The following is a 13,961-nucleotide window of genomic DNA, read 5'->3' as shown; positions in this document are numbered from 1 at the left end:
TCCAGACCATTGATCTAGTACGAGGTTCGTGGTAGAGTGTTTCTTGTGATCATAATTATCCTACCGCTGCCACCAGTGTAAAGGTTTTGTGTGACCTTCACTTTCCTCCACTAGTACAAGACTTGGTGCATGAGTTTATACATTTATTTTCTGCTTAGTTCATAAGTTGTACAAGCATGCTCAAGTAACAGGAACATGCCCAGAACAGCTCTGCTCTCTAGCACATATGTTCAGGCTTATATAGTGGGTAGGCCCCACCTCTCGTTCTACTTGACTGGGCTTGACCCGAATCGACTTTAACTTGGCTAGGCTCTACTCAGCTTAGCTCTACTTGGCTCTACTCAGCTCGCCTCGGCTTGGCTCTGACTGGCTTAACTCTCACCTCGTTATTCCGCCTCAGATTCCGGCTCGGATTAGCTCAGCCCCAGGCTCAGCTCTCAGTGGATCACATTCCACAACAAGTGTTAATTTCTGAGTTACGCATATACATAGTTTTTATAAAGCAAAGACACTGCTTGAATGTAACATATTTATAGAGCAAATTTAAATATAGGGCCCATTTTAGGTCTTTTGCTATTATACACCATTTAATGTTCGGAGAATACAGAAAGATCTTCACTTTGTTTTTTGTAACCTTATATTTAATGACAATTTATGACATAACAAAGCAAATTTACTTCAAATGCCTCTGAATGATTTTAAATTCTAATAACTTTATTTATGCCTCTTTATTATTTTGTATGAAGATTTTCTTTGTGAGTGTTTAATAGCAAAATACAGTTTAATCATATTAAGGGAGCGATTTTTGACTTCCATGATGTTCTAATACAAAAGGAATGGTTATAAGCACATGGATTTTGAAACATTAACTTTAAACTATTAGAAGCTGCTAAAGAAGCACTAAAGAGCTGAAAGAATTGTCAAATTGTTTTAAATAAGTCAAAATACTGACATTACAAACAATAACAGCCATGTTGTGAGTTGATACTATAAAATAGGTTAAACCCGGACTAAACACATTATCATTATACTGTAAGTAAAAATAGAAGTCTACCTGCCATGTCACTGTGTACTTAAGTCTCCATCTGTTTCCATTGTATTTCTCTTCAGGATTACTAAACTGTACATTGCGTGGTGAGGTTGAAGCTGTAAACAAAATACTAAAATTCACATGACCATTCAACCATTATATAATTATATAATCATTGTTTATAGTGAATGGAGGTTTTTTAAAAACGCTCATTAATTCAGTTAACAAAAGAATGATAAGGGTTTGAGATGCAACTTTTCAAAATGGTTGAGAAGCTTGTTACCTATGCAATAAATTAAAAGTTATGAGATATGCAAGAGATATGCAAGCTGTAGCAAAAAATCAAAAATACTAAAAAATAAACAAAAAGACAAATACACAAATACACAAATACACAAACACACCAATACACAAATACACAAATACGCAAATGCACCAATACACAAATACACCAATACACAAACACACAAATACACAAATACACAAACACACAAATACACAAATACACAAACACACAAATATACAAATACACAAATACAAATACCAAAATACAAAAATACAAACTTGCAAAAGATATGCAAGTTGTAGCAAAAATCAAAAATGACATCAAGGTAAAATCAATAAAAACACTGAGCATAAGCTTAGAACATAGCATAGCATTAACATAGAAATATTCCTTTCTCTGTTCTTGACATCACTCAATATTTAAAATCAACGTTATAAGCAAAGAGAAGTACAACAGTTCCTTGAAAATTAAAATAGCCCTCTCAGTATTAAACTAATAAGGTAAAGGAAAACCTGTCAGGGAAGTTCATTCTAGTCAATAACCAAAACACAATTTCAATAGTATGATACTGGGTAAAATGACTCTATTTATGAATGAAATGCTGATATGCTGGTAATTACTCATAACACCAATACTATTATATCAATTGATTAATATCTCTAATTAATTCTCACCCAACTTAATTTTTCCTTAGAGTAATTTTTGTAAGAAGTTATGCTATGAAGTGCTAAGCAGTGGTTCATTTTTATTTATGTGTTTAATGAATCGCATTGACTTGTGCTCAGTTATGCTCATGGCTATTTTAATTTTCATGAAAATTGATCTGTATATTGTTAACTGAAGTGATATATTTTTTATACTTCAGTACATTTTTTGGGGTAGAATATTTTGCAATTTTGTCTACACTGCGCAAGATAAAAAATCTGCTGAAACCTTATAAAAGTTAGGTGACTCACCATCACAGGTAGTAGTAACTGAAGGAGCAGTAGCTGAGTTACTATTTCCGGCACTGTTCACTGCTCTTAGTTCACATTCTACTACTTGATATGGAGAGAATTGACAGAGTTGATACTCTCTCTTCTCTACAGAGTCTTCTATGTCTGTCCATGAACCCTCATCATTACACTTGTACTACAATGACAAAAAGGAAATGTGCTCAATATATTGTCACAATAAGATTATATTGGACAGTACTTTTTTTGATGAATAAACTTGAGCTGCATATATCTTCTTCATTACATTTGTACTGTCACTGTAAAGATAACAGACGTCACAGTCAGAAATTAATGACTTGTACTGTCAATTGATGTACTACTATTATAAAAGGGAAAAGTGCCTAATGTAGGAATATTATGGGTAGTAACGATTTTGAGACATAATCCGGAGATTCATATTAATAGCTGTTTACTTTTTTCAAGTTTCATTATTTATCTGCCCTTTTTGGCAAGACAACAGGGTTGTGTTCACTACAAATGTGTTGGGCTTATGTTTATGACTTAGTTATGAGTTATCATTTAGTCGCTAGCAGTTTATAAGTAAAATGAACAAAATGACAAGGCCGTTTATCAAAAATTATCAGAACAAATATTATAATATGAAATATGATACAAATAGCAACACATATTGAGAAGTGCAAGTAAATTATTGATCAAAATCAAAAGATTTTCAGAACATATCAATAAGCAATATTTGATGATTGATTAGGCAGTATAAAACTTATGAAAAACAAAAGGGGCTAATCATAGGATGTTTTCAATAATATTATTACTGAGACTGAAGTAAAAACAATGGAAAGGAGGATGGTGGAGTTTTTTGTTTAAAAACATTATATAATTTACATTTTTGATTTCATCGACTGTAAGCCGATAAAGGTTTCTAAACCAACTGATAGCTTTCCTTGTTTCTGCCAATGACGTTTCTTCTATCTCACCTGTCTTTGATTTATTCTGTTATTTCCGGACCCATTTCTATAGTAAACAATTTTTTATTGCCCTTACCATCACTAGCCAATTTAGGATGTAGCACTAACAAATAACAGTTTGATATAAGCACTACAAAGCACAACTTAAATGTGCTATCAAAAACACTAACATGACATAAAATGATGTAACCAACTGTCAACTCTTTACTTAGCCCGGGTAAACATTAGGTAGCATATCATATTGCTATCATGCATTGTGGAAATATTTTGCTCAACAACATATCGACATCTTAGTAGCCTTTGGCCACAAAAACTTTAGTGGAAAGGGTACAGTAATTTATTTTACCAAAAACTGAGAAATAAAACAGCAGAGCATATTAATTTTTTTTTCATTTTTACCAATTATATCGTAATTATAATATCATTGTATTAAAGTACATCAGGATCTTCTAGCTATAAACTAGAATTTTGGTCAAGTCGGAAATGTAAAAGTCAAGTCGAGATGTAAAAATTTTGAACGGTTTGGATGTTATCAAAAGCATTTGACAGCCAGGGTGTGACTGTAAAATATGCCCCTGCATGCCAATCTACAAATGTATCTCGAATAAAAAGCTGACTATAGAAAACAGCCCTGAAATAAGGGAAATTATAAATGCTTGCATATAAGCCACCCTACAAATCGTAACACGCCGTACGCACCTATCAAAACGAATGGTTACGAAAGTCAAACAACTTTTTAAGCTCAGAACAAAACTTTTCTGGTTGATGAGTAGGCGTATAATTAGCCTATCGCATTGCGTGTCCACCTAATCAACATGAAACAATCATTCTTCTACACTGAGCCAATGGGAAGCATGTTGAAACCTAAGGCTGGCATTTAATATTGCGAAGACACTTTTTATAGCTATTTCCTCACAACGATCAGACTCATCACAGCTATGTGAGTTTAAAAATTGTAGATCACTGCATTGCTGTTGATTATCTATTGGGAAATAGTAGTTGTGACAATCGGTATTTATGTTAAACAGTGTCATAAGCTCAACTTGTCAACCACAATAGCATGGAAAAGACAAAAAAGTGTCTGAGTTCATTCTGCAACACATTTGTGACATCAGATGATGTAAAATCTTCTGGTAATTAATTTAGTCAAATGTTATGACAGCTTATGCATGTGAATGTCCAATATTTTTTTACCAAATATTCAATTGTCGGTAAACAATTTATTTAGTTGCAAATGAGTTAATGGTAGTGGTAACCATTATTGTCATTTCATGCCTCTATTGCTTTGCTTTAAATTGCAAGTAAACAATGTGAGATTACGGGTGATACCAGACAAATTTTACACACTTAATCCACGAGCGATCATGTGTATATCCAACCACATACTGTTATTGCCATCATAATGAACTATCCTCAAACAAGAGCAGCTACAATGTACATTTGGAATCACATGTTCTTACTCTGAGGAAAAGAGCTGGGCAAAAAAGACTAAATGGACCAGATTTGTTTTATGTTTCTTCAATGAACATTTGAATTCTTCAATTGCAAGCAGCCACTACTGTACAAAACTAACTTTAAGTAAAACTACCTGCTTAGCATGGTTCGAGTTGTAGTTGTTTAAATTAAATTAGCGTAAAACATATTTACTTTTTTAATCAGGGTTATGAGTGTATAAGCCGTTCCCCTTAGTTTAATAACGTTATTGCATTCTAGAATCAGCTTATATGCAAGGATATACAGTGTGTGTGTTATTGATGGCAATTTAAAGCAATCCACCAGCTGCAGTAAAAAGAATCAATCTGCAATAGCGCAAATCTGATAGAGCTGAGGTGAGGAGGTTACAACATAATAAACATGGAATACAGTAATATGTAATATATAAGTAGTGTATCGATAATTAGTTATCAGCAAATATGTCGACTTATGTAGAGATTAAAATGCTTGACTGCCTGATTCAGTCACAATAATCTACCTGGTAGCCTGTGATTGGTCCATTAGGCCATTTTGGAGGATTCCATAAAAAGGTCACACAATGTGGACTATCAACTCTGATGCTAAAAGACGCTGGAGACAACTGTGGTCCTGAAATTAGACAATGCCAAATTTAAGCCAAGCTAACAGGTGATGACAACTTCCATGATAGTTTATTTTGGTATGCATTCTGCTGTGAACTGGCTCATGGGACACAACTGCACTATATAAATAAGTTCCAAAAGGTTTGTGATTAAAATGTAACTCACGTATTACTGGAGTAGTAATGGAAATGAGAGAAGCTGCTGACTCAAATTTTTCATTATTTACAGCTGTTACATGGAACTCTATTAGTCTGTTGCCATCTGCATATACATTTCTGCTGGCAACTGATCTGGGTGTTACAGGAGAGCCTGATGCTGGGTATTTGGTATTGTATGATGATATACTTTCACAGTTTGTCTCACTTGGCTCCTGTGTTGATTAACAGAAAATCAAGTACTAGAAAAATATTAACTTCTACATAATATAAAACATGCAACATGGCCGACCATGAAGGAAACTAGCAGCAACAGTTAGTAATGTCTTGCAAACTCTCAGCATTCTATATCAATATAATCATAAATTCAGATTGGAGTTTCAATTTACCAATGGAGATTTGCAAACCAACCTCTCTTTTATTTTCCGATATGGTCCTGATTAGTAGATATAAAAGAAAAAAAAATATGTTGGAAATATAAAACACAGCAGATGATCTTATAATGTAAACACACTTTTGTGTAAATTCTAAATAACATAGATAATTTAGGTAAATGCTTTGCTTTATTATGCAAAAAATCAATTGCCAAGGCGGTGCAAGCTCCCAAACTTGATTTAAATACCAGGGTCCTTTAGTTAGTCTTAAAATGACGTCTCCTCCTTTGCTGCACTTCGGAGAGAAAACAAAGTATAAGGGTATCTATATTGTATATATTAATTCCCTGAGCATTATAGAAGCTACATATATAGTAAAACGGCTATATATTATAGAAGCTATATATTGCTAGCGCTATGCACTATAGAGGATATAAATTATAGAGACCATGCATTATAGACTTGACACATTATAGAGGCTATATATTATTGTGGTTATATATAATAATGATAATTGTTAATAATAATAATTGTAGAGACTATATATTATAGAGGCCATAAATTTTAGGCGTGACATATTATACGACCAATATTTTATGGTGGTTTTATATTGTAGAGAGTATATATTGTAGAGGTTGCACATTATAGAGTCTATATATTATAGTGGTTATATATTGTAGAGAGTATATATTGTAGAGGCTACACATTATAGAGACTATATATTATAGAAACTACCTATTATTGAGGCTATATCTTATAGAGGCTATATGTTATTGAGACTACATGGTATTGAGGCTATAAAATGTAGGTAGTCAAAAAATATATAATGTTCCAGTTACTGGTGCTAGTTCTAATCACCAAGCAATCTAATCTTGTTACTTCCTGTTACTAATTTTGTTAAACTTGAAGAACTTGTTATTAGAAGTTGTTTGTAGAGAAAAGCTATGTGTATCAATACTATACAAATTTAGTTCTTTGCATATTCAGTATATTGTTATATCATAGAACTATGCTGAGATATAGCACAATTTGTTATAGAGGTAGTTCTTACTTAATTAGGAGGTTATACTCTGAAGACCTTCTCACTCGTATATTCCAGTATTAAACGAACGTGCCTCTGAACCTCCATTTCATACATATAGGTTATTTACTCTGTATTGTAATTTTTCCCCTTTTCTCTTTTATAATCTCCACTGGGTTTTATTATTAATACATGTAAACTTTTAACAAATACAAGTTTTAAGTTTTTCTATTCGATTTGGCTGTTGAGTGGGCATAAGTAGTAAACACATTTTTGGCTACAGTAGAATACATAGCGGTAATTGTTATGTATTTTAACCTGTTCTCTATGTTTACTCATTTGGCTTTGTTACTTCCATCGAGTATTTTTATGGACCTACATTTTATATATAATTACAATAATATAATCTAGTATTATAATGTCTCCACTACAACATCGGGACCGTATGCGCTTAGATGGCAGATATTACCTAACACCTGATATTGTTAATGCATAAAACAGTGACATAGTTAGCACACATTTGTAATATCTATACATTCATAGCTAATTTAATCATCTATGAAACATATTTCTTTTAATCAACTTATTTATGAATACGTTGGAAAATCTCCACAACTTTGAACACGCTGTAATAATTTCGACACATCATTAAGAGAGATTACGGTTTAGTGATGACTATCTATACTTGAAGTAAAACGAAACTGTGGCATGATCTCAAGTAGGTTATAATACATCAATAATAATTGGTTGATAAGCAGACGATGAAGCAACTCACCACCCATGTTACAGTATACCTAAGTCTTCTCCTACCAGCTTGTGTAACATTTGAAGGCTCTCCAAATGATAGTTCTTTTGGCTTTGATGATGCTGGAAATACAAATAAAATTGCTCTCACCATAGTTTTTGCTGACTATGTGTATTATAACCTTTTGCAAAATGCATGTTAACCAAAAAAGAATGACATAAGCATTTTGAGTTTATAACAGTGAATAATACTTGCATACCATTAGTCAATTACCATAATGGCTGGTCAGCTAATAGACACCTACTTTTTTGTTCCTCTATTACTGTCACAAATAAATGCATTTAGCAGCTGGTACAACAACAAATAAATACTATTCTCAACTGCAACTGATATCTACATTGTATAAATTCTATATTCAGTTATACTTTTTGTTTTATGATGTTGACCATTTAAAGCTTATTAAACCTGCTTGCAATACAACCTTATGTTGCTAGTAAGAGTTGTCTACCTGCACACAGGGTTCTTATCTCTTCCGTAGTTGCTATATCACTCGTCCCCTCACGATTCTTAGCTCTAATCTGACACAGGACTTTCTCATAAGGTGTGTATTGACATATTTGCATACTCTTCACATCCCCAATGTCAGTCCATGTAGTACTACTCTCTGTGTTGGGTTTATACTGAAATGGCAGTGTGTTTATTAGCATAAAGGTACGGCCACATGTGTCGACTTTTTTGTTGGTTCTAACTGAAATCACAAAATGAACGACAAACCCAAAATTATTCGACAAAATTCACAGAATTATCTAAGCTGTGCACGCCCACCGAATTCTTGGACGAAACACTTTTAATGGGGTAAACAAATTATTACCAAGCGGGATTTTAGCAGCTTTTAATAATGGTATAGACCAAGACACGTATTACGACACACAATAAAAGTACCAGTGCAATTCAACATAGTACACGCCATGCAACTGCTTAGATTGCGCTATTGTGGATTTTATTATTTGGGCGCTATGCCTACAAATGTTTTTTTTTAATAATAGCAATTTCTTTTTTAGCAGCAAAAGTTATGTGGTAAAAAGAGTTGCTATCTTTAGCACAATCAAGTCAGATGCATCATATTTACTATGGCGAATTGCTGTAATATTTTCTTGTGTGTCGCATTATGTGCCTCGGATTAGATAAATTGCAAAAAGCTGCTAGAATTTTGCTCGCTAATAATTTGTTTAGCCAATTAAAAACATTTCACTGACGATTTTGGTGGCCATGCACAGCTCAGATAATTTTGTGAATTTAGGCCGAATAATGCTGTTCTTCATTCATTTTGTGATTCCAGTCAGAACAAACAAAAATCGTTACGTGGGGCTGCACCTTAAAATTTGCCATAGTAGTTGGTGTTGTTTATATTTTCTCCAAGTCAAAATAATAAACTAAGTGGCACAAATAATAACTTGTGGAATGCAATGATGGAGGGCTTCGTAAATAACCCTTTGAGCTGTACTTGTAATGTGGACTTGTATTGTACTTGTATAGTATACTGCACTATAGTATTAATCTCATTTTATAATCACACTGTATCAAAGAAAATATATCACAGAGAAGATGAAGTAAACTAATAACTATGAAGTATTAAAAGTGAAACTTTTTTAAACAAAACTTTAAATTACAACTATTAACAGTGCTACCAAACATGCATCCTGGGCTTCTCAGTCTGAAAAGAAAACTGACACCAAATAAAGTTGTAGGTAGAAAGAATATGAAAGAATTTTCTTGATATCTTAGAAAACTGACACCGAATCAAGTTGTTCATAGAAAGAATATGAAAGAATTTTCTTGATATCTTAGAAAACTGACACCGAATCAAGTTGTTCATAGAAAGAATATGAAATAATTTTCTGGATATCTTAGAAAACTGACACCGAATCAAGTTGTTCATAGAAAGAATATGAAAGAATTTTCTTGATATCTTATGAAACTGATCACAGATCCAGTGTTGCATGTGAATGCTAACAACAACAATGCTATATATTTGTAAAAAATGAGTACGGTTATGGCTGATAGTATACGTATAATAATAAACAAAATTTCTTTATAAATGCAATGAATAAACACTATTAAACTACTAAAAACTCATTTTCTGTAACGTGAATGCATATGCAATACATTGTGCATATCAGCGGTACCTTTGAGAAATTTAAATAGATGAATACCAAATGTTTTTAGACGTTTCATGAAAAGGTTTTTGTAAAGGACCTGATAACAATGTAAAATATATTTATCAAGCTTGAAAAACAACATCAATGCTCTTACTCACTCCTTATTTTCTGATAAAAATAATAAAAATTGTCACGTAGAATTATCAATAACCGTCAATTGATGTCTCATATTAACCTGATCATTACAACTAAAATTACTTAGAAAACACAAGTACGTATATGTACACCAACCTGATAGCCTGTGATTACTCCATTTGGCCATAGCGGCGGCTCCCAACTTATTTTAATGCAAGACGAGTTATCTGTTGTAATAGCTACTTTCGTTGGAGTTATTTGTGGCTCTGTTATACAAAATAGGTAAAGATAGTTTGGGTCTAATAAAATAAGACAATATTAATTGACAGTTATTGTGGTAAAAAAATTCCATAAAATGGAGCTGACTATAATATATTTTTATTGCTAAAACTCCACAGCTGACAAAAGCTTTAAAAACATATTGTACCAATTTAGCATGTTGGTAAACCACAAAAGTATTTTAATTTTATAAAAATTTGCTACTAGAATAAAGGTTTGACTAAAAACCTACTTGTTCATGAAATGATTTAAAAGATTAACTAGCGTAATTTATGTACAACCAAAGTCAAACGGTTGAAAATTCATATTGAAGCATTGCAATATATTTGACCCCAATCCTTGGTCCTTTAAATAACCAAAGTGATTAAAATTACAAAAATATTTGCTTTGAAAACCTTTTTCTAGAATAGTGTGGTCCGCGCAGAATTGAAAACAACTATGTAAATAGACATACTATGATGATGAGCAAAACCAAACTATTTGCTGGCCTGGCCGAGAGTATGGTAGCACTGAGAAGACCGGCTGACAATACCTGCTTGCCGACTGATAGGTGATAAAAAAAGAACAAGGTAGGGATTTCTTGCTATATAAGGAGACCACCTGGCACCGACACAGCAGAAAGCCCTACAGCAAACAGTTGATTGAACTGCGCACACATTCGATTGTGTTTGAAATAATATATTTATATACAAATATATGATTTATTCTTGACCAAAGTAGCTGGTTCTAAAAGACGCAGTAAAACTTTATGGCAAATCTTTACACTGGTGACAACACTGGAATCACTCAAATCCCAATTCAACACAAGAAAATTCCTGGATGTACTTTTCACAACTCCCTTAAAAGTGGCAGCAGGAGAAAAACCAAAAAAAGAATAACCCAAGGCAACACATCTTCCGGACCAGTTGTAAGGCAGCTCAGCCTTAAACCTAGTAAGGGTAAGCTCGTAAAGGAAGGACACCAGGCACCACTTTGCCAATAAATTGAAAAAGCTGATGATGATGCCTCAAACTCTGGTTCAGGCCCATTAGTTTAAAGGGCCTCAATACATAGCTATCAAAATTGTAGAATACATCATAAGTTATTGACAAAAAGTAACCGAAGTCAACTGGTGGCCTGAGGTCACCATACTGTTGCCCCTCAAGGAAGAATAAATGTGGAAGTAGAAAACTGCAACCAGGCCGATAAAAACAAAACTGTCTTTGAAGTGCCTAGGGTTTGGCTCGGTGAATATTTTAGGCAGGCTCATACAGAACCCAAATTATATAGAGAAGTGTACCATCCATACTCTAGAAGCATGCTGTCTTGGTAAAACGAATTGCCTGAGTGACTGACGATAATCAGCTAGAACCCTACCAAACCAACATGGTGAAATAGATGTCCAGCATCACATTGAACAATTCATGCATGCAATGTCATCTGCTTAACGCAATGCGGGCTGACAAAAGGTTTTTCAGATCAAAACCAGACAATGCTAGCAATTGCCAATCAGGTATGTGGTGGCGGAACCAGCTAGGCAAATCTTGGTAAAACAGAGCCAATCTGTTAGCCAACTTGCACTTTTACATCTAACCAAACAAGTCTGACAACTGCAGAACAAGCAGCACAACACTGATAAGGCAGTCTCAGCAGAGCCCATTCTACACTGGGACTGTGGAAGACAGGACATGTATGATTGGATTGCCCAAACGAAAAATGCAAGAAACTAGAGAAGCAGCTAGGAGCCGCCACTGTCATGCTGACTATTCGTTTCACAAAAGCTCCAGCCACTGATGACCGAACTAGCCAAATCCATGAAACTAGGATGAAACCTGGTCCGAAAGACCTTTAGGAGCAAGGGTGAAGTAGTGTCGAAACCAACCGATGTAGCCATTCTCAACTACAACTCCACGAGCCTCTGGAAACATTGAAGTGTATGCCCCTAGACACTACCCCTGCTAAAGAAAAAGAGCTGCCAGAGCCAAAGCATACCACCCCAGAAGGGACTGCCCGGAATGTACTGGACCAACATTAAATGGAAAAATCCGAACCAGTGGTTTGTTGGAAGCCTACCTACAACATTGCAAAAACAGGCACAGCCACCTCAAGACCAGATGGCTCTACCAAAAGCCTGGTTTTGACGTAGCGAGCTCAAAAAAGCTCCACGACTCTTTGAGGTGAGAGCGGGGCAGAACTGACCAGGACACATGCTTTTGATCAGCTTCATTTAATTAGTTTCTTCTTACAAAAAAAGCTAAATCGGCGATCTATCCATTGATGCGGTGCACTATAAATTTGCTGAGTGAGAGAATTATTGACCAACTACTCAAGGCAGACAAGATCAGATGTAAAAGAGCGATAGCCACACCTGTTAGTGGATATAACATGGTGACTGTTTCACAAGATAATTTAGGCACCAATATGGCTCTAGGATGTCAAGACCAACGAGGTCTTTGTGGTGGGCTCATCAGTGAAAACATAATTTCGATGATGGAATTCTTGTTGGCTCACCAGTATCCTATAGAGTTTTAATATACCTTAACTTATGTGGACAGAAGACCACTAACTTGGATAGACACCGGCAGCTGCTGCTGAGCAAGTTGCGGGTGATAATGAACTTGGTTGGCACTAATCTGAACTGAAAGGGCCATGCCATGCCGGGTCATCATCCAGAACTAATTCATGTTAGAACTAATAGATAGCTGCTCAGAGAGTTCTTTGCTAGGTAGTAGCTTGGACTGGTTTGGGCCAAAAGGAAGCGTAGCTATGCGGTGCTTTATCTCACTATTCAGCCACTAACACTCCAAGCTGGGGCAACGACCGGTAACGATATGAGAATAAAAGACCACTACGTGAATAAGGATCAGCCCCTTTTTGAACTGGGCTAAATGACTTGGGATGCAAAGGCACAGAAAACAAGGAGAGCTTACCCACTTGGAGGACCTGTTAAGAGTCGCGAAAATTTGCAAGCAGCCGAGACAAGCCTAATGATTGGCCAAACTCCTTTCACGGTATTAGACCATGTCTAGCACAGGAAATGAAGATGAGGGCCAGAATTTTGAGGTGGACCACTCTATTCTATTAAAAAAGAGCTTGGCCAATAAAGCAATCCCTCACAGGCTCAGACCAAAATATTAGGTTGAGCTTTAGGTATAATACTTTGCAAAATGGCTCATTGAAGGGCGCGGAGAAGCTTGAAACTCCTTTGTGGTGTTGGTGCAAAATGAATGAGAAATGAGGATTCCGTGTCAACTATTGGCAACTAAACGCAGCTGCCAACAAGAATGCCTATTTCCTGTCTCGAATGAAGACAGTCTCGGTGCCTTTTCGGCAGCAAAGTTTTCGGTAGATTGGATCTGGTCAGTGCCTACTGACAAGGGTTGTTGGATGTCGATGCACAAAAGAAGTCAGCAGTCGTGATCTGTTTCAGGTTTCTAAAAATGGAGTGTCTTACCGTTTCGGCCAACCTCTGCCCCAGCCACCTTTCAAAGGGTTATTGAACGAGTGCTGCCCAGCGTTCATTGGTGAATGCTGTAGCTCTACCTAAACGACATCACATCCATTGCACTAGTTATACCAGCCACTGGAATACCTAAGAACTGTAGAACATGTTTTTTTCATTTTTTTGACGTTTGCTGCGTGTTGCCGAATTTTTCTCGAGTGTTTTACCAAATATCATGAATGATGAGTGTATTAAGACATTTTTAATATACAATGTAAGTTCCCATTTCTTATAGTTGAACAATTTGCCCAGGGATAGAAGAGTACCCTTAGGAGTAGAAGCCTCAAGTTGTGCCAGTTC

Source organism: Watersipora subatra, chromosome 1, assembly GCF_963576615.1.
Source record: "Watersipora subatra chromosome 1, tzWatSuba1.1, whole genome shotgun sequence".
NCBI lineage: Eukaryota > Metazoa > Bryozoa > Gymnolaemata > Cheilostomatida > Watersiporidae > Watersipora > Watersipora subatra.
Note: the sequence above shows the minus strand (reverse complement) of the source record.